The sequence below is a fragment of the Carassius auratus genome, chromosome 32 (genome assembly GCF_003368295.1).
Source record: "Carassius auratus strain Wakin chromosome 32, ASM336829v1, whole genome shotgun sequence".
NCBI classification, from domain to species: domain Eukaryota; kingdom Metazoa; phylum Chordata; class Actinopteri; order Cypriniformes; family Cyprinidae; genus Carassius; species Carassius auratus.
Genome location: NC_039274.1, coordinates 35558176 through 35581077, shown reverse-complemented (window position 1 = coordinate 35581077; position 22902 = coordinate 35558176). Strand labels below are relative to the sequence as shown.

Sequence of the window (22902 nt, the reverse complement as noted above, 5' to 3'; positions counted from 1 at the left end):
GCCGGCAACGGCGAATGGCTCGGTGGATTGTGTTCACCGACAATATTTTCTGGAAGTATTTCTGAGCCCACGTTGTGATTTCCATTATAGTAGCATTTCTGTATGTGATGCAGTAACGAAGATCACGGGCATCCAGTATGGTTTCCCGGCCTTGACCCTTAAGCACAGAGATAGTTTCAGATTCTCTGAATGTTTGGATGATAATATGCACTGTAGATGATGATAACATCAAACTCTTTACAATTTTTCCTTTGAGAAACTCCTGTCTGAGATTAATCCACTATTTTTCGCTACAGCATTGGGGGAATTGGTGATCCTCTGCCCATCTTGACTTCTGAGAGACACTGCCACTCTGAGAGGCTCTTTTTATACCCAATCATGTTGCCAGTTGACCTAATAAGTTGCAAATTGGTCCTCCAGCTGTTCCTTATATGTACATTTAACTTTTCCGGCCTTTTATTGCTACCTGTCCCAACTTTTTTGGAATTTGTAGCTCTCATGAAATCCAAAATGAGCCAATATTTGGCATGACATTTCAAAATGTCTCACTTTCAACATTTGATATGATTTTCTATTGTGATTTGTAAATCATTCCATTCCTTTTTTTAATCAATTTGTACAGTTACCCAACTTTTTTGTAATTGGGTTTGTAATTGAAATAAAGAAATATTTATGACTAGTAAAGGTTCTCAGTTTGTTCACCGTTGACTGATGTGTTCGAAAGAATGTTTTGGACACTGATTACACAAAGACTTTTTGAGTTACTTAATATTTTTCTACTATAAGAGGCTTTTAAGTAAGAAGTCTTTAAAAGTCTTGCGTTCAGTAAAGTGAAATTCCTAATGCATTCCACAGATATTCAGATACATTGAAATGGCTTTTGCTGAACTACAGAAACTCTGGTGACAGACTAGTACAGCATGCAATAGTCTTGTTTTGAATTCAGATTCCCTCATCTATAAATACATAATGCATCTTGAAGCCACAGATATGTGAGTCTGCCAAGGAGATGTAGCCAAGCTAGAATGACATGTCTGGGTCTTCATGGCCATCTGAGCTCTTCAGTCTCTTCTGATGAGGGACACTTACCATTATAAGTCACCTTCATTCCATATACCTAATAAAATGTTATTGCATTGTCATTTTTAATTATGAAATCATATTTGGTGGAACCTGCAAAAGCAGTGAGATTGTGATGTACAGTATATCGACATGTTGCTGGAACTATATTGATAACACGTATGATAAATTCTCTGTCCTGATTCTAACAATAACAAATGGCCACCCATCCATCGCTCCATGGGTGGTTGTTTGGGACAGTGTGTGGAGTTATCCACAGTTTCACATGTCAAGCTTCAGGTCAAAGGCCTGTCTAGATGTTTGGCTTCTCACCATCAACACGGCCTAAAATAATACTTTCCAAACACAGGTGAAAATCTGCACGTGTGACTTTTACAACTTGTCTCAGAGGACATTCTCACCTCTTTAACAACTAGCTCAAAGTGCTCTTGCATCTTGCACATAAAGTAAGAAGTGAATGTGAATTAATTAAATATGGACATTTATCTTGGCCATCATTTTGATAACGGACGTATGTTTATATGAGATATATGAGAAATTAAAATAATGCTAATCTAATGTAAAGTGAGGAGTTTTGATTGCGGAATGCATTTGAGAGAAAAAGTTGAGCTTCTCTTAATGGTAGTCCTTTCTTCCTCTAGAATGCTGATGATGGTGGATGATGGACTCGCCATAACTTTAACCCTTTCACCCATTTGTATTCCTTTCTCTCTCTCTCTTTCTCTTCAGGTTCCATCTTGCTGCCACCAGAGGACATCTCGACTGCCTGAGTCTCTTTCTTAATCATGGTGTGGATATCACAGCCACGGATGCCACAGGTGAGGAACCTAACTGTACCATTTCCGTGTTTGGAAAATATAATTTTAGACCGTGTTGATGGTGAAGAAGCCAAAAATGTAGACAGGCCTTTGACCTGAAGCTTGGCTAATGGTTAGAAATTTGTAGTATTCTAGGGTGAAATATCTCTGAAAATGTAAATGACATAGCCACACATTCTTCACCAGAGAGTGAGGTTATTCTGGCAAATATTTGAAAGCCATAAAGGGAACACTATAAACTGGTAAGTATAGAAGAACTGTTTTATGTGAAATGGGAATAAATGTGGTGCATTTTTTTTTTTTTTTTTTTTATATTTTTTACGACTATTACGGTTGACATTGGTCTTTAAAAGCATACTGGTTAAGATGGGTTCATCTAAAACACTTTTGTTATTTAATGGCTCCTATTGATTACTATTGATATCCTATTGATTATTGATTACTATTGTTCTTGTAGGAAAAAACGCCTTGCACCTGGCAGCCAGAAATGCCCAGTCACAGTGTGTGCAGAAACTACTGCAGGTAAAGCCACTTTTCACAGTCAACACAGTTGTAAGGAAAGGATAGAAATGTATTTTATAAAGCCAGACAAGTTCTGCTCTATTGTATCCTCTTTTTGAAGTGAAGGAAAGTATTGAATCGTATTTTTGAAGTGTAGATGGGAGGCTTTCTGAGGTCTGTGGTATGAACTTCAGAAAGGATTATTTAAAGCCTTCATTGTAGGGCTATGCCAATACATTCACGTGCCAATACTTGTGTCAGTTTGTCCAGGTTTTCTCACTGTATTGGGTCAGTTCTTCTCTTGTTTGATACAATTTGCAAACCAGTTATATTGTTATATAGCATTGTGTTTGATCATGATGTACAATTAAGAGTCAGTAAGATTTTGAATGTTTTTGAAGTCTCTTACTGTATGTTCACCAAATGTATTTATTTGATCAAAAATGCACTAAAATATAGTACTACTTTTAAAATGTTATATAATTTTTTTTTTTTTAATGTAATTATTCACAGTGATTGCAAAGAATTGGTTCTTAAGAAACATTTCTTACCACAGCTGAAAGTAGTTATGCTGCTTAATATTTTATTGTGGGAACTGTAATGCATTTTGTTTTTCAGGATTCTTGAAAAGGATATTCTAAATAATTTTTTTTTTTAAAGATTCAATAAATAATTTTTGATTGTTTTAAAAAAAAATACAGTTTAAATTAAGTATTGAACAGTATGTTTTCTGATTTGTGTACTATGTTATAGGGTGATACCCAGTTCTACTTCCAGTTCTGCCATCTGTGTGTTAAAGGAAGGGCCCCAAAATGTTATTTTTTATTTTTTGTAAACCTTTATTGCTCTTGGTAAGCTCACTCCAGCCTGCAGGCTCAAAAACAAAGTGCAACTAACAAAGCGAAGACCTGAACTCAGTTGCGTAATACTGAACCTGACATCCTGATTATGAGAAAATGATGGTGTTTGAAGGCAAATCGCGCACAGCTTGTTTACAGATGCGCTGCTTAATTTCAATCAATTAATCCACAAACACATTTTGCAAGAGGGTAAAACTCTGTCGCTGTGTCATTGTGAGTGATGGTGCTCGAGATAATTAAGATGGGAAATGATTCCTATCACTTGCTCGGTGACTCTGAGAAAAGCATCTTTGTCACAGTGACTTGTTTGTGTTAATTACTTTGTACCACAGGGAGCAAAATTAGAAAAATCTGACTTGACTAATTACGTATAAATGAGTTTTAAAGTTTGTTTAATGCTTGCCTTTGAAATCACTGACAGCTAGTATAAAGCATAATCCACCATAATGCTCTGCCAGTGTCAAGACTCTGTCCTGCTTCTCCAAACAACATTGACTCGGTGGATGAGAGTATTTTCACGGGTGTGTGCAGTGTTGACAGGCTGCCCATACTGTAACCTGCAGGCAATATTTCTATGCCATCATCATGTGCAATCTGAAACCGGCTCTTAGAGCCCATCAGATAGAGTTACCCAGGACACAGTTAGCCAGCAGGACCGTGTGACATCGCTACTGGTTTTGGAGGCTGTTGCTAGAGTATAAAAGGTTTTTATAGTGACTGAAGTCAGAGGATTTGTTTTGTAAGAGGTTGCAAAAAAGAAGTTGAGAAAGTAGGACAGATAGTGGAATATGACGAGAGTAAAAGAGATTTTAGAAAAGAGGGCACAGGGGGTGGTGGGACTGAAGACCACGGAGGCCAGTATCTTAGCAACACTCCTTTGCTTGACCTGGTTTCACTTCTCGGGTTCAGAGTCATTTGAAAGATTCAAACTAGTGTCTCTCACACACACGTCACTCTGATCCTTTCTTGGTTTTTGTGTTCTTCTGTTGAGGAGCGGTCGGTCATCATGGATGTTTTTAAAAGTTTAAACCCATCCGCTGGCCTTTTAAAGCTTAATAGCCATGAAGTGTTTCTGTATGGCGTGACTGTGAGTGTGACGAGGGTTTTGTCTTTCAGCACAATTGCCCAGTGGGAAATGTGGACCTGCAGGGAAGAACCGCCTTGCATGATGCTGGTAAGTAAAAAGCTTTGTACATTTTGAGGTTTTGTTGGAAATTAACCCTGTAGTCCCCTCTCTCTTCCACCTAGCTTGGGGGTTTCATGCTCTCTCCAATTTTCTTTGCTCTTTCATTATTTCTTTTAACTTCTTTCCTACAACAAGTGGTGAAGCAGAGATGGAAGGGGATGGGAATGAAAGATGAATGCTTGAATGTGATTCTTTGCGGCAGCAGCAGTTGTAATCAATGAGATGTAGTTCATAGGCTTATTTTCCTTCCCTCAGATGGCTTTCATGTAAGATTTAAAGCTCTTGCTCTTGTTCGGTGCCCAGTGGAGGTTTTTCATTTATTTCTTTATTTATTGAGTGTGATGTCAGATGAGTCTACTGAATCTAATTTGCATGCTTGGGGGAAATGTTAAGGAATATTATTATTGTTTGTCTTTTCAGCTATGGCTGGCTGCTCCTCCAGCGTGAAGCTGCTCTGTGACAGCGGGGCATTGGTTAATGCCAGTGACTTTGTGAGTTATGTTTTGTGGGATGTTTAATATCCTGATTACTTAATGTTGTTCCATTTCTTTTACCTGGACAAATGTTTAGTACTGTATTTTCCGGACTATAAATCACTTTTTTTATAGTTTGGCTGGTCCTGCGACTTATAGTCAGGTGCGACTTATTTATTAAAATTAATTTGACATGAACCAAGAGAAATGAACTAAGAGAAATGAACCGAGAAAACATTACCGTCTCCAGCCACGAGAGGGCGCTCTGTGCTGCTCAGTGCTCCTGTAGTCTACACTGAAGACAGAGCGCCCTCTTGTGGCTGGAGACGGTAATGTTTTCTCTTGGTTCTTGGTTCTAAATAAATGTGACTTATAGTCCAGTGCGACTTATGTTTTTTTTCCTCATCATGACCTATTTTTGGACTGATGTGACTTATACTCAGGTGCGACTTATAGTCCGAAAAATATGGTATTTACATTCCCCCTCAGATATACTTTATCTTTAAATGTTCTCTCAGATTATATTTTTTAATGTCTTTTCTGTTTGAGTTGATGCGAATGTGCGCTTTTACATTTGTGTGTTTATAGGATGGTCGGACCCCATTGATCCTTGCCACTCAGATGTGTCATCCACACATCTGTCAGCTGCTGTTAGAACGAGGAAGTGACATCACAGTCAGAGACAAACAGAATAAGTAAATATCACATTCATATTTTTCAGTAATTGATTTTCATTGGCTCGTTTCTTGATTTTTCTTTCTTTTTTCTTGTTTTTATTAATCTGTTGAACTTTCTTTTATTGAATCTCTTTAGAATTTACTGTAAGAGACGACACTGCCGTTTTTTACTTGAATGTGCAAGGCTTCCGGTGTCAGATGCTTCCTGTTATTTTAGCTGCTTGAAAATTAGTATTGGTATTTTTACATTTTTTTTTTTTTTTTTAATCTTAATATTTTAATTCATCATCATAAACAATGGTTTGTAGTGCAAGCAGTTTAACATATAAATAACAGTTTATATAGTTCATGTTGAACAGTTTAACATGAAAATAAGCCGAATAGAGGGATATAAAATGTATTGTTCTTGTTCTAATCGTTTACAGGTGCATTTTTAAATGTAATATGTCTTTGTCAGTCATATTGAAGCTATGTGTTTGTGTACTTCTTTGTTCACCCAGAACAGCATTGATTTATGGCTGCGAATTTGCTTGTAAGGATGCTGTGGACGTTTTGTTGAAACATGGCGCTGATGTCACTGCGGTGGATGGTTCTGGCCATGACAGTTATCACTATGCACGGCTAGGCAAAAAGCAGGAGCTCGTCTCTCTTGTCAAGAGTTACCTGGACAGTGCCACGAAAGGTTTTTGTTGCTTCCTGTTTCTCTCTCTCTCACGTCTACAGTGTCTAAAGAGCAATAGAGCAGTGCTTTAAATCATAAATTGAAAGGAGCTAAATTGTACTTTAAATTGCATTGGCTCAACAATGTATACAATTATTAACATGAACGCAATTGGAAAATTTTGTAATGCATGAGCAAAAATGGCAATGTGATTCAGTGGCCCAAAACATAGAACAAACATTGGACCAAATTACTTTTAAATATGTCCAGAGATTGTTGTGTTTGATTGGACGCACAGTTTTATGGTTGACTGCATGTTATTATTTGCATCGGTTATTGTTTGTCACATACGAACAGATAGAAGTCTGCAATCTAATGTACTGGACAGTCAGTGATGTAAGTGAGAAAGAAAGCACAAGAGGTCAGATTAAAGAAGGGAATCAACATTTTTAAATTGAAAACAAAAAAGCAGCATATAATGTAATCTTTCATTGCAGTTTCACAGTCCTAGCTTTTAGTTGATGTGGCCAGAGCAAGCACTTCAAATAGCCATAATGACAACAAACGAACAGAGCGAAAAGAAATGATTTGCCAAGCTATTTCTGGCAATATTATTACTAACAGTAGGCCACTATTATCATTGGAACAAGATATTCCTTTATCACCTCATTAATTCCATTGTTCCATTCCATTGTGCTTTCAACATTCAACATACTTGAATGAAACAAAAACATCACTTAAATGTGATGTTTTTGTTTCATTCAAGTATGTTTCATTTATGGCAACTTTTCACAGAAATGCTGATGAAAATTTCTGCCATTCTTGGTGTAAATCAGTTGAATGCAATTCTTCATAGGTTTTTAATCCTTTTCCCCCCTGCAGTTCGCATGACTTTTTTGCATCACTTTTGGTGTGAAATAGACCTTTATCAGGTTTTAAGGTTATAGAAAGCCTATGCGCACACTTCCTAAGAAGAGTGTAGAGCAGTGTGTTTTCAAGCCTCATGCTTCAGATTGAAAGAGAAGAGCTACTTATACATACTAGAAAAACATCCCTATACTAGTCCTGTATTTTTTTTCTTCTTTCAATTCCATGAATTACTAATTAATCCTTTATGTTCACAGCAAAAGAGGCTGCCAAGATGGAACCGAAAAAGAGACAGGTATATGCAGCATTTTCACCTTCATTTCATTCTGAGCATCTCCATGCAGATGAGATTTTAAAGAAACATAATATACAGATTATAGTCAATAACAACAAGTTAGACCTTGTCCCCCTTACTTATTAATTTTTGGCATTGTCTGAATTTTTTTGTATAACTGATCCAGAATGCACTGATATATTTTCTTTGGACATACTGCACAGAGAAAGTCTGTCTTCATTCTCATTGTAATTTCACTGAAGCCATCTATAGCAGAGTCTGTGTCTAGAGTCTGAAATCATACAAATGGGATTCGTGATTGATGTGCAGAGAGCGCAATTTAGTTTTTCGTATTTCAGCACTTATACCTCTATTAAATGGAGAACAAATTACTTCAGACTAATCTAATTCCTTACTTCATACCATGTGTCTGTGTCTAATCTAATCTGATTGTACCTGCAGAAGCGACTGCAGTGCTGTAGAAACTTTTATGCACTACTGCCATCCAGTGTTTAATGAAAGACAACATTTCCTCTGAAATAATCATCTCCGGCACTTTTTTTTATAATTTAACCCACTTTTTGTCCTGAAGTTAACTTATGATAGTCATATTTTTAAGGTCAATATGTAATCACCAAGTACCATTATTATCTGGGGACATTAATTATCAGGGACCACTCATTTCTAACATGTGGATTTGTCAGAAGTACACGTAGAGCAGCAGTTTCTGACCCACCCACACACACTTTACCGTTTATCATGTTATAAATGGGCCTGCAATTAGATTCGAAAGACATCCTGATTATTTTTGTGCAGTTTACCATATTTATATATTTTCTTTTCTGTTTGTGTCAGTTGCAGTCTGTGGAGTTGGTCTCTGAAACCTCTAACCGTGATAAGATCATACAGGTCAGGGCCATTCAGCTCTATGACTGCTGCCTGTAAATTATTTCATTATTAGACCTGGACTTAAGGCCCGTTCACACCAAGCACGATAACTATAAAGATAACGATAAAAATATAGTTCTAAAAATCATTCTCAGTATTAAAGAATAGCGGAATCCACACCACAACTATAACAATAAAGGCATTGAGAAACGATATCGTTGGAATCACTTGCAGAAGATTTTTTTTCTCTGATGAACGATAAAAACATTGCCAACCAATCAGAATCAATCCTGCTGTATTGACCTCGAGAATTTAAAGCAGCAGACGCGCGTCCACTTAGAATACACAGACAATATCGTTCGCTGGTGTGGACGCTAATATCGTTAACTTTTTAGTTATCTTTATAGTTATCGTTCTTGGTGTGAACGGGCCTTTATTCTGTGCCATTTGCATGTTTTTTTACACATTCGTGTAAAACATTCATCATGAACATTGTTGCATTGCAAACTGTACATAGGTACAAATGAATGGGCAATTAATGACTGTTTGTAACGTTTATGTTTTCTAGGACCTAGAGAAACAGAATGAGAGCCAACAGGGGACACTAAAGAAGTTCCATCAGGAGCAGAGAACACTGCTTGATAAAGTTAATTCGCTTCAGCACCAACTCAGCCAGGTGTTTCTTTGTTTTGTTTTTTAATAATTAGTCAATTTATTTGCAAGCCTGCATCTTACACGTTGGTTTCAGCACTGCAGTAAATAGTAAAAGAAGCCAAAAAAACGTATAGATATTAATCTTGTATGCGTTTATCTGTGTAGGCAGTTGTGTGTTTATATTTGAATAGTTCAAAAAGATATCTTGTGTAATACATGTTCTCTGTCACTCTGTTCTTTCCTTCTTTCAGAATAATTCAACAGTAGAGGACCTTCACAAGGAGGTAATTTGTGTGTTGTCCTGGAAAATGCCGCCTTCTGTCCTAGTGACATTGTCCTCTTTCATTTTAATTTCTTAAATATTTTCTTCCCATTTCTTTCATTGTATTGACGCAAGGTTATTTGTTTATTTTAATTAAGGTTGGGTGTTAGTTGCTGTTAAATATGCATGTGTATCTGTGTATCTGTGTTTTCTACACCAGAGAGAACAGCTGAAGCGTTTACTTTCTGCCAAAGAGAAGGAGGAAGGAGCCAGGGCCGTAGAGACTGTGAGAGTCCAGCAGCGGAGCCATTTGGTCAGTAAACATCTTTGCAACATGCTTTTTAAAGACTGCTGCTCATTAACTCCTGATCCAGCATCCCATGATCAAAGATTGATGAGATGATGAATAAATCTGCATGTTTTTATTTTACAGGGAGATTACCCTGGCCAGTCTGTGATCAAAGGTGATTTTGTCTTGAAATTCTGAATCTTTATGCTAATTAAGTTTGCCCCTTGATATCAGAGACCTCAATATAAACAGTGTTCTGAGTGTAGGGATTTCAGAAAAAAGGTGGGTTTGTGTGTGTGTTTTCATATTGGGTACTTTTTTTTTCTGCAGGAAAAGACAATGTATTAGTGCGACAGTCACACAGCTTGGATTCAGCTCAGGTGAATTTCGATTTCTTTAAACTCTTCTTAACATAAATGCCATGAGTTTGTGTTGAGGCCAAAAGCCTAATTACATTTTATGTAAAATTTAAACCAACTTCAACACGTGCCAGTTGGGACGAACTTGAAGTTAAAGGGCTTTCAGGAAACAGTTGTGGAATGACTACAGAAAGTATGAGAGGATTGATTTCTGAGGGATTTTACTGTTGTACTGCTACTAACAGATTTTTTTACATTTTGCATTAAAAACATGTCTCTCGTTAAAGTATGGAATGCTTTCGATTACCACAATAAAACACAATAGGACCTAAACATTTTTATGTTTATATATATATATATATATATATATATATATATATACTTGTTGCACACCAGTGGGGGTTTTTTTCTAAGGCATGTTTATAAAAATTATTTTAAAGGGGTCACATGACATTGCTAAAAATAAATTTATTTTGTGTAATGCAATGTGTTTGTGGTTTAAGTTTCAAAGAACACATTATTTTCCATATACTGTACATTGTTGCTCCTTAATGCTCCGCCTTCTGAAACGTGCCTATTTTTACAAAGCTCATCATTCTGAAAAGCAAGGTATAAGCTGATTGGCCAACTATCCAGTGCGTTGTGATTGGCCGAATGCCTCAAGCATGAGATGGAAATAATATGCCCCTTACCATACTGTGATGCCGTGTGTCCCGGCGGGATGAGACAAAACCAATAAAACCTATTACAAATGAGGCATTTGTTGCATCCAGTGGGCACATAATTACGGATTATAATGACTTATACTGTCTTTTTACGCATTGCGTTGCATCGTGCTGTGTAAATATATAAAACCGTGTATGCATTTGTGATCGGAGAAAGGACAAACACAAGCTCTAACAGTTACTGTACACTAATCAGAACTGCCGTTTTGAATCATCAGTGGCGGATCCTTTGCATATGAAAACATACTGTACTTACAGACTGTGAGTCAGAAGCACTAGAAAGTCCTTGCAAAGTTTGAACTGCCCCACTTTAAAGAAACAGACACCGTCATTGTAGGCTGCTCTCACAGGAAGCCGTCCTTGTCCTCTGCAAAATGCACTGCACAATTGGAGGTCACTGTTCAACAATAGCATCAAACTTCTAAGTGCAAATGCTTAAATTTAAAATCAAGAATTGATTCTGAAGGTTTCCTGAGCTTAGCATATAGTTATTTCTCTACTCCCAAGGTTTGATATTTTATATATATATATATTTTCCTTCTGATATTCAGTAATGCATAGAGCAGACTGGCTGTGTCAGCTGCGTTAAGCTTCAGAGAGGCAGTGGCATTCAGATTTTCAGAGTTGCATCCTCTCGTTTCATTTCAGAACCTCCATAGCCTGCAGTGTCAGAAGGGATTATGATTTATTAGGGCTATTCTCTGAAGGGACGTACTATGCCTGGGATCAGCTTTTGGGCAGACTTGGTGGATACAATTTTGTTGTCACATTAGCACCAGAGACGACTTTACTCTCACCTATGTTAGAGGTCACTGCACATAAAAAGATGAAAAAATGCACCTACTAAAGTAGGATCAGATGTCTGACTTTGGATGTGACCTAGATAAAACTTTCTTCAAAAGTTTTAAGCCCTATTGTGACCCCATATGACAAAATATATGAGAACCATTTCATCTTCGCTTTCTCTTTTAAAACTGGCTGCTGATGGCTTTATTTTATTTTATTTTTTTCATTATTTTAGCTTGCATCCCCCTCCCCCTTCCCCTAATTTCTTGTTCTAATTGAAAAAAAAATACTTTTCCAGTCTTTTCAACTGTGGCATTGTAACTATTCATGGAAAAACACTCAGACAAGATATACAGTCAGAATGTTTTGTGTGAATAATAATCAATGCCTACTTGTGTTTGAATTCAGATCTTAGAGCCTACAGGACCATCTCGATCTGTGGCACGACCTTTGGAGCTGTCTCAGCCAGTGGCTTGGGATCCTGAGACACTTTGTCAAGAGCTTGAATGTGTCCGCAGACAGCAGGAGGCTGCACAAGAGGAGGTGGGCCGCCTCCAAAAGGCTCTAGCATGCAAGTCTCAGGAATGTGAGGAACTGACCAGGAAGTGTGAGACCATCAAACGTGAGTCGGATCAGCAGATACATGAGCTGGAGGAAGCCATGGGAGATATGCAGAAGCGAATGATAGACTCTGAGGCAAAGGTGAAACAGCTTCAGGCTCAAGTGGTGGCGGTAAAGGAGCACCTCAATAACCAAGTTGTCGATGACCTCAAAGCACAGCTGAATGAGGTGAAGGCAAAGTATGAGGGTGCTTCTGCTGAGGTTGGGCGGGTCAGGAATCATTTAAAGCAGAGTGAGAAAGCTTTGGAGGAGTATAAGAAAGGTGAAGGTCTTCTGGCTGTGGAGGTTGAGTCTCTCACCGCAGAGCTGAGTGCAATGAGAGAGGACCATAAAATCATGGAGGTGACACTCTTAAACATGCAGGGTCAAGTGAAGACATCAGAGGCCAGGTTGACATCAATGGTTCCAGGAGAGAAGTTTGACAACATGAAGAACCTCTTTACCAATGCTGTGGATGAGAAAGAGCTACAGTTGGCAGAGTTAAGGGAGGATTATGACCGTGTGCTGGAGGAAGTGGCAGAGCTCCACCGTGTGATGGACGACCGACAGTCTGTCCCCCTGCAAGAGCACGAGCGAGTCCGGGCTGCTCTGGAGGAGCAAAGCTCAACCCTGAAGAAGAAACTTGCTGACGTCACTGCAAAGTGTCAGTCATTAATTTGTGAAGTGGAGGAAGGCGAGGATGAGAGAGAACAGCTCAGAGAGCAGCTGCAGGAACTCGCCAACAATCTGAATACCAAGTTTGTGACATTGGAAAACCATGAGGAGGTGAAGAGGTCTATGGGTCTCGCTGTGGAGGAGTTGAGTGTTAGGTTAGCGGAGGAGACTGGGAAGAGAAAACAGGCTGAAGAGCAGCTACAGAGGTTGCAGGAAGAGAAGACCTCTCTTTGTGAAAACATTGCCAACCTGAGTAGCATGTACATCCCCTGTGAACGTTATGAGAGTGAGATGAGTACTCTCACAGAACGCAACAACGAACTGGAAAGAGATCTTAATAGTCTTCAGGATCAATACCATGAGAAAGTCAGTGAACTTGAGATTTTGGCAGCTGAAAAAGCATCACTGAAGCAGAGCTTTGACATTGAGTTTGTCACAAAGAATGAGAATGAGAGAGTGCAGACTGATTTAAATGAAGCTTTGGAGAAAGCAAAGATTGAAATCGCAAAGTTGGAGGATGATTGCAGAGTTCGGGAAGCAGAGTTACAGAGGGTGAAAGAAGGAAATGCTATGTTGAATGAGGAGTTTGAGAATGTGCAGGCCAAGTTGGAAAATGACTATATCAGCCTTGTGGAACATGAGATATTGAAAAGCACAATGAGCAAAGCTTTATCAGAAGCAGAGGGAAGAGCTCAAGATGCCTACTCTAAGTACCAGTGTGCTCAAGAGAGTGCATCAAAGCTCCACATGGAAATCGAAGCACAGAAGAAAGAGTTGGATACTATTCAGGAGGCATTGCAGTTGAAGTTTGTTCCGTTGACTGCCATGGAGGAAAAAAGAGATGCATTTCAACACTGCTCTGAAGGACTTGGCAGAAAAACTTGCCGAAATGCAGGAGATATGCAGTGATGAAAAGACCAAAGGGGAATGCCAAAGGCAAGAGAATGAAAAATTGAAGGATGAGATGGCAAATCTGCAGCAGAAACTTCAGACGGGGCTTGTGGCCAATGAGAAGTACAAGGAAGTGGAGGATCGCTGCACAGGCCAGGTAGAGGAGCTGAGTCTGAAGCTGATGGAGCTGGAGCAGCAATATAAAGAGGTTACGATCCAGCGGGCCGAGCTCGAGGAGAAAAATGCATTGTGCAACTCTGAGATCCAGAGTCTCCAAAAGAAACTGAATTGTGAGTATATCCATCTGGAGCAGTTTCGAGGCCATGCAGGGCTCTCTGAGTGGCAGCCTGCAGGAGGCGCAAAAGGAGTGCAAGTGCTTACAAGAAGCTCACAGACTGGAAGTCCAGCGTGTTCATGAGCTAGAGAAACGGCTTCAGAGTCAGAGCTTGGATGAGGCCCAGTATAGCCAGGTTAGAGAGGCTCTGGAGCGTGAGGTCAATAAGCTTCGCATGGCGCTACGGGAGGAGGAAGAAACCAATGCACAGAGGGCTGAGGATGTAGCCACTCTGCAGGCTGAGCTTCTCAGAGCCACGCATGCTCTGGATGATCTCCACAGCCATGAAGAGCAGGTGACCCTGCTCAGAGCTGAAAAGCACAAGCTGGAGGAGGAGGTGTGTAAACTTGGTGATCGGATGTCAGGACTGGATGAGCAATATGAGGATCTGTACAGGGAAACAACACTTGCTAGGGAGGGTGAGAAAAGGGCGAGAGCGGAAACCGAGACCCTGCAGGTAAAGAGTGCCTCCATTGAGAAGGAGATCAGAGATCTAAAAGAGAGATATGAGGAATCAATGAGCACCATTGGAGAACTGCAGAAGAGGATCCAGGCGTCCTCAGAGCAGACTGAGCTTAAAGACAAAAGGGTGAGATTGTCATATACTCATTGGTTATGTGGAAGAGCGTTCTCGATAAGTGCTTGATATTTTGTCAGATTATAAGCAAGGTGTTCTTCGTTTCAGATCACAGAACTGTTGGCAGACGTTGAAAGGCTGAAACAGGCTCTAAATGGCTTATCCCAGCTGGCTTATGCTGGCAACGTGTCCAACAAGAGACAGACTCAACACACTGACACACTCCATGCCCAGGTCAAGAGCCTCCAGCAGCAGCTGGCTGTGAGTAGCTCGGTGCACATGTACATACCAGTGGATTTGTTTTAATTCCTCACAAATATGACCTTCCATCACCTTGGACTAAATATTACACTCACCTACTGACTGACTTGTGCTCATTATGGATTCTAGATCCTTCTGTCCTGTAATTAAAAAAAGGTGAAGGAACTGTTATTAATAGAATGGCCTCAGGGACCCACTTTCTTTCTTTCAGTATTATTAAGAAGTTTACCAAGATTTGAATTAAATAGTCTCCTTAACCTAAATGTTGTAGTATATGTATGATTTATTGTTAAACTAATGTAATAGTTTTATTTAAATACATTTTATAAATTAAAATATGCACAGCCATTCAAAAGTTGAGGTCTGTAAGATTTTTTTTGTTGTGTTTTTGAAAATAAATTTGTGATTAGTGTTACATTTTAAAATGTTTTCTATTTCAATATATTTAAAATGTATTCTTTGTGATGGCAAAGCTGAATTTTCAGCAGCCGTTACTCCAGTCTTCAGTGTCATTGGAATTTAATATGCTGATCTGGTGCTTAAGAAATTTCTCTTATTTTTTTCAATGTTGAAGCATTTCTGCTTAATTTTTGTATCGTCCCCCCTCAACCAGAATTCTTTTTTTATCAGTTTAATGTGTCTTGAAGTAATTTCTCTGTCTCTCGCTCTCTCTCTCTCTCTCTCTCTCTCTCTCTCTCTCTCTCTCTCTCTCAAAAAATAAAATAAAATAAATAAAAAATCTCACAGACCTCAAACTTATACAGGTTTGAATCTCCTCTGCATTTTATCCCTACTTTCTAGTATCATTAGACTTTTTATTTATTTATTTGTCATTAGACAAATTTAAACAGTTGTAACATTATAAAGAAAGTTATGGAGGAATTAATGTAATGAATGTGCAGTTTTAGAGGGAACCCTATGCCTTCCCATTCCCACCCATCTCAGGGTATGTTTGTCTACAAGTCAGTTTTGTGAAATATTTTGTTTTGCTGAAGTTGCATTGCGTTTATAAAGTAACTGACCATCTAACCTTACAAGACCTTATTAAAACAGTGCTTGATATGTCTTGTCTTTTTTTATCTAAACAGGATGCTGAGAGGCAACATAGAGAAGTGGTTTCAATTTATCGAACTCATCTGCTCAGTGCAGCACAGGTAATTGTCTGTGAATGTGAATTGAGTGTGTCGTTTTTTTTTTTTTTCTTCTTCTTTGTTTTGCAGTAGAAGTTCCTTTTATTTTGTTCTCATGTCAAGGACATTTATTGAAAACTCTTAGGTATGTTATATTGTATGGTTTTCTATGTACCATAATAGTATACGGGTCATAGCCTGAAGTTGCATAGTGTCTGGAAGCAATTCTAAATACCTAAATAACTAAATACCGCTCACTTATTGTCTTTCAGGGTCACATGGATGAAGATGTCCAAGCTGCCTTATTGCAGATCATTCGAATGCGACAAGGGTTTGTGTGTTGAACTCGGCACACTGAGACTACACTGACTCCAATTCATCATTCACAGAGTAACCTCCCATTCAGCTCAGTGCAGTTTGATACTGCTGTGGAGTACTTTGGTCGAAAAGTCACATTTTGCAACATTTGATATGCCCTGATTAGGTTGAGGGATGTAAGCACTAACAATATGGATCTGTAATATAGATTTGCTTAGTTGACACAACTAAATATAGCAATAGGGGTAGTTAAATCAATCCAGAAAACATAAATCATAAACACGAGAGGCAATGGATAATGATTTGATCACAAATAAGCATACTCGCTTAGCTTGGTTCGCAATTACTAAATGCTCTAGTGTCAATGGAAAGTGCAGAATGCTGTAAAGCAAATGCTGTAAAAAAAAAAAAAAAAAAACTGCACATTCAGTGATTGAGTCTCATATACCCCTTTTTTCAAATTTAAATATCCCAACTAGTTTAAAGAAGAACATTCCCTCTCTCCACTCTTATAGTTGAGATACAGCTACAGTGTATTAATGAGAGATGCATCCCTTAAGAGCTATTTTAAAGTTCTGTTCTCAGTCCACCATTATTATAATCTCTGCAATGGTAACAATAAGTTAGTGGTTTGAGGAAGCAGATCTTTTAGCACTAGTTTTAGGGAAACTAGCTTCGAGGCATTAGTGGAGTGGTGGGCACAGAGGCAAATCCTGGGCCTGGCTAAGTTTTATGAAATGCCAGGGACATAGTTTTTTAATATCTTGCAATACAGAAAGTAATAATATTACGTTTAAGTTAATGCACATGAAGTATACAGTAAGATAGCGTAAATGCACAGCACTGTTATCACTGTAAAAATAATTTGCACACACTTGTTTTGAAGGGTCATGACAAAAGATCAAAGCACACCACTGCAGCTTCATCTTCCACTTGTGCAGTTTTGTCCTGATCCATAAACTGGATCATTTGTTTCAAATGTGCGTGATGTATTTGAGTCAGCGGGTGTCTGTTGGGTTGGGTGATTTAGGATGGAGTAGTTCTTTTACTAAAGTGTTTATGTAAAATTGCTTTGCTTCTGCAATGACAGCAACAGACTACATTTTATGAATGATTGTATGAGGGAAGTATTTAACACTGTGGACTTTCATAACACTCTATCCCTGTATCCTGGCTGATATCGCCATCTAGTGGTGTGACTTGGCTGGCCAAGTTTGATGTGTGGTTTAGTGTAAGAGAATGTGAACATTTTGGAATTCTCCCTTTTGATGCTTTCCAAATCTGATATATAATCTTTTACATGGCTATGTACTACTTTTGATTAATGAACACAATGTTGTGGTAAATATAAAAAAAAATCAGCAGGACTGGAATGGCACAATAATCGGTTCAGGTTTCCGAACATGATGGTAGGCTTACATACTTAATACTTTGTGAATCTGTTTTTTTTTTTTTTTCTTCAATGAAACTGTCACATGATCCTCTGAATTTCCAATCAAATATTCTAAAATCGAGTTTCCAACCATGGCTTTCAGCATCTATTTTAAAACCACTACCGTAGTGCCATTTGGTTTGATTGGTATTAACTGATGCTATTGGTTCTCTCTGCCAGGATAACTAATTGCAACGGTTTCATTATTTATAAGTATTACTTTATAACTGTGCTCTTACGGTTATCAGTTAGTCTGTGTTTTCCCTTGGACATTTTCTCTCCTTTTTTTTTTCTTTTTTGGGTAAAATTTGGAGTCTAACATCAATAAAAGTGCCTCTTTTAGACTAAACTGGCTCTGTGCAAATGAAAAAGATTAATCCCAGCAGCGAACCTTGCCTTTGGCAGGCCTTTCCAGCCCCTCTCACTCTCCTTGAAGTGAACACACATGTTGTTACTTTAAATCCAATGAAATCTAGATTGAGGGCTCTTTTTTTTTTCTCCCCTCATGTGGTTTGCATTGATTTGTACATTAGTGTTTTAACTTGCCTTTTAAAACAAAATGAGATCTACAAATACAAAGAAAAGACAATATTTTTCATAGTTTTTATTCTTAATACTACGTATTTTAGGGTTGGAGTAAAAACTGTAATCCTTCAACAGAATCAGTGTTGTTTTTCTTATCTTAGTCTCTACAATATGCTTCAGTAAGTCACTGGCCTTTTTGTCATTTCATCTGTCATCTCATTACGTAGTCCCCCCACCCCCTCCCAATTCTCTTGCAGTCTTGTTTTTATGAGTGTTATTTGTGGCCTGCCCTGCATAAGCTGTTCTCAGCAATTATTGCAAATACAATTCAATCTGTTTGGAGCTTTCCCTTTAATCTCATTTCCAGGACCATAAACAGAACCAGACATCCTCCCACCACTCCCCTCTCTTTGCCTTTTTCTCTACCATTAATCATGTCCATAAGGATCACAGTGTAACCCTGTCGTTTAGCTGGCCCCCTGGAAGGTGGGCAGACTTGGGAGGGGGGATCAACCCTGTTCATGTTGCTTTAATGTGGTTAGTTACTCAGTCGGTAGTCTTTGTGTCATGATTCATGCTCACTTTGACCATAGAGCCCTCCACGTGTCACGCAGATAATGCTCCCTTTTAATCTACGCTGCTGTGTCTGTTTAGATTTTGTGTGCATTTGAAGTATTCTTAACTTCCTTTTTTTTTATAGTTTAATATCTAATGCAGATGTGCAAAACATCCCTTTCTCATCGGTTTCTCCCTCTTATCATCTGGTCTCCCATACATTGTGCTTTGCTTGGCTTTTAGTGTTAGTACCTTTAAAAAGAATGTCACGGAAAACCGCACTTTTTTTCTCATTATCCACCTTGGATCGGTCACCTCTGCTCACCCCTTCAGTGTTTTTGCAGAGGTCCCTGCACTTTGTTACCTCAATAAAGTTCATTTATAGGATAACAGGGCTCTGGGGGACACATGGGGCTGATTTGGACTAGATGGATTCGACATGTCTCCTGCCCAACTCCTCTCTGATCCTTGCCACGTGATCCATGCCTCCCTGACCTCATCATCCATCATATAACACCTGGGATGAGGGAAAAATAGTTGAAAAAAAAGAGACTCTTTTTATTTTGTAGGATTTATTGGCTGGCCACATTACAATCCTGCTACCACCACCAGGCCCAGCTTCATCCGTCCATGCATGGGTTTCATGGGAAGACCATAGCGGTGTGTTCTGTATGTGTGGTGTTTAAAAATAAAAAATCCTTGTTTGATTGGGTTGGCACATGGGCGGATGGTTGATTAGATCACACAGGTACAGAAATGTGACACTGTTGAGCATGTTTCAAACAGACTTCTAAACCGCGTGGTAATTGTGCAGGAGGGGATGTTTTACTCCAAAGATGAAATGTTAAACTGCACATTTAAATGGTTACATCTGAGCTCATTGTTGTTCTTTTTCCCCTCATTAGTTCTTGGTTAACCACTAATGCCTTGTGTATCAACTCCTTTTTACTTTCTTCCCCCTTTTCCGGTCAGGGCTCAACAAGAAACACGTGGTTCTTCTCTCTTCCAGGCTCGAGCTCTTAATAGTCCCCAGGCTTCGATGGAAAATCGACTGTGTTTCATAGGTCTGCTAAGAGCTGACACATGGGGCTGTGTCCGTGGTTTAACAGAATAAGCCTGTGGAATTGATGGCCGGCTGCTTGGAAATAGTGCTGCAAATAATGTCCTTTCTTGATTTTATAAATCGTTTGGTTTTTCTTGCTCTGCGGTGCAGCATTGTGGTTCTTTAAAGACTTGTTAAGAGGTAAATTGAGGGGAAAGGTGACGAGAGCATTATGTTTTCCATTTTTTTCCATCTTTGTTATGCCATCGTTTTTATTAAGGGCCTCGGCTGGTTGGTGGTCCGACGTCACTGGAGAAAACATGGGTTTGCTTGATTCAGGTGGACCTTTAGTTTTTGTATCAGGGATGCACTGATATTAATAAGCTGATAATTATTCAGGTGTTATGGCTGATAGCCAATAAATGGTATTTATTTACTTATTTACTAATGGTTGCATATTACTTAAGAGTGTAAATATGAAAAAATGTCTTATTACCTGTAACATTTATTATCACGGTTGAATTTTTTATTAATTATTTTTGTTTAGCAATTATTTTTGTGGAAACCATGTTTTTTTTTCAGGATTCTTTGATGAACAAAGATCAAAAGAATGGAATGAATTCAAAATGGAAATCAATATATGTGTCCTAACTTAATAAAAACATGAATTTCTAATAATTATTTATTTATTTTTAATTTCTTTAAAAAAATTTTTAAATCTCACTGACTCCGACCTTTGGAAAGGTATACCTAACACAGACATGATATCTATTGATACATTTAAAAAAAATCTCTAATGTCATGTGATAACCAAGATGGTCCCGATATAGTGTACAGTATATATAGAGTACTGCTATATTGCTTATGTAACCTTACTGACAGTTACTGTTCCACTGTAATGAATCATTTTCAAGTGACTTTTATTGCACAATCATGTCAGTGAACTAATGTACCAAGATGCTTTCTTGTTGATCATCTATAGTGATTTGCTTCAGCTTGTATTTTGATTCTGCATCCAGCTCTCAGTGTTTATTTGATTTCATGCCTCCGGCAGGAGGCCAGCAGCGGGATGAAGGTGTGGCTCTAGAGGTGTTTGAAATGTTTAATGTTCCCGAAGAATTTCCTGCTCACAGAACATAAGGTATCAGTTTATTCATTACTCATTAGGCTCACAGTCAAAGTGCTTTAGGCAAATTCAGGGTTGTGACTGTCGATCATTAGCGTTGAAAACGTGCATTTGTCAGACAAAGCCGCAGTCACACAATCCAATTAATACATGAAAGCCCCCGTCTCCTTGGAAGGAATTCACAATACATAAACAGGCTGTAAAGTGGAAAATTACATCTGCATTTGTTTCTTTCCTTGAAATTCAGCCACATTTGGTAAACTTTAACAAACCCTTGTAGAACACTTCGGAAGAAAAAAGGAAAGCTAAATGAATACCATGTGTTCTGAGAGCTACACAGGGGTTTAGTGTAGTGTTGAGTTAAAGGCACAATCTCACCTGCCTCTTGGTAAAGTGAGAGTTTGGTAGATTTTAACAAATAAGAACGTTCTAATCACTTTGAATTATGTGATTTTTTGCCAAATTTAAATGTATCTTTAAATGTGTGACTTAAAACTTTTCATCACTCTTACCTGCTTTTGAATACCAGAAGTTGAACAAATTCATTAACTAAAAGGTCTTTAATCAAGGCCAGGCTCTTTTGATGTTGCCATGAGTGAGTAAGTATAACATGCCTATAGCTTGCTGTCCCGGATGTTAATGAAATTGCTTTTTTCCCCTTCTTATAAGGCATTGGATTAATGGCTTTAAATGTCCTTAAAATCTCTCTAATCTTCACCCTTTCATCTGTAACTATTGCAGGGTTGTGTTGCTGTGATTTGCTTGCATCGTCTGCCTTTTGATTGCACCTTGATCGCAGCTCACCCTGGATCGTAATGCAGATCCCCCTGAATAACTCTTTCCGGATGCTTGCAGGTGTTAAATGGTGGGATCCTGTGGGGAACAGTGGCTCTGCGTCCTGCCTTTTAATGCCTCTGGCTTTCACAGAGCCAGTGTCTGCCTTTCACACCTGCTCTCTAAAACAAAAGGAAATATTTATGAGTCATCTGCACAACAAACGACTGAATCCTGAGTGTCAGCCCACAGAGAGAGTCAGCAGTCTGACAAATCATGTACAGTGTATTGGATGAGCGCATTGCGCAGGAATGGTCCGATCAAATATGCTGATGAACAAAGATCATAACATCACAAATTCAAGTCATTTCTCTGCGGTCTAAAAGAAAAATTATAAGATGTGTACCTTTAGGGATGTAACAGCTTGTACCTGATCTACCTCTAAAAGGTGCATGTTAGGACCTTTGAGTAGTAAAATGTTTCCTTAAGGTACTATTATTTTACACCGTACAAAGATAGTCTATAGGTACAATCTGAGTGTGATGTCTTCACATTGATGTTTTTGCAGGGCCTTCAAAAACTAATAGCCAGTTGTTTATGTAGAAATTGTATATATTCTCTTACATGCTTAATGGTCTAGCTTTGTTCCAGTAATCCGGTTCAAATAATATCGTTGAATGAAGATATTGTGCCTAATGGATTCCATCATGTTAAGTGAGTATAACAGCACTGGCTCCATTGTGCCCGTGCTTCAATTCTGTCATTTGCCCCTAATTACTATGCCAGCAGAGTCCATTAAATATTCTCCAGCTAATGCTTCATTAGCTTCTGCAGGCTAAATGGTCGAGAGATGCATATTTTATTGGTGGTAAGCACTGTCCTCTCTGAATCACTGCCTGAGGTCATAACAATGAATCTGGGCTCAGAATGATTTTCCAGTTTTCATATGCGATTTTTAAGACTTGAGGAGTTACTGCCTTTCTAGTGAGACAGAAGTGTGGTGTAGCTCCACTCCCATCCTCCAGAGGGCAGACCTACATTATGTTTTAAGACTTTGGCTTTGATTCACGATAGAGCAGACTTCTAACCACGATGCTCTCAGAAGCCAGGAAGTGACATATGTTCATTGTGTGTGCTAGCGAACATTGTTGTATCACGTGTATCTCTTTCTTTATTACTTACCCCCCTTTTTGGCTTCATCATACTAATGATTTTCAGTTAAAGGACTAACAAAATTATTTATTTCTTCATTTTTGGATTCACCAAGGTTCCTGATGATCCATCTTTTGCGTCCCTGCCCAA

General features: G+C 38.6%; 1 pseudogene; it reads left to right on the top strand.

Annotated features, from left to right (window-relative positions):
- LOC113052356 (uveal autoantigen with coiled-coil domains and ankyrin repeats protein-like) overlaps positions 1 to 17927 on the top strand; it is a 53590-nt pseudogene extending 35663 nt beyond the window's left edge.
- The last annotated feature ends 4975 nt before the right edge of the window (positions 17928 to 22902 follow it).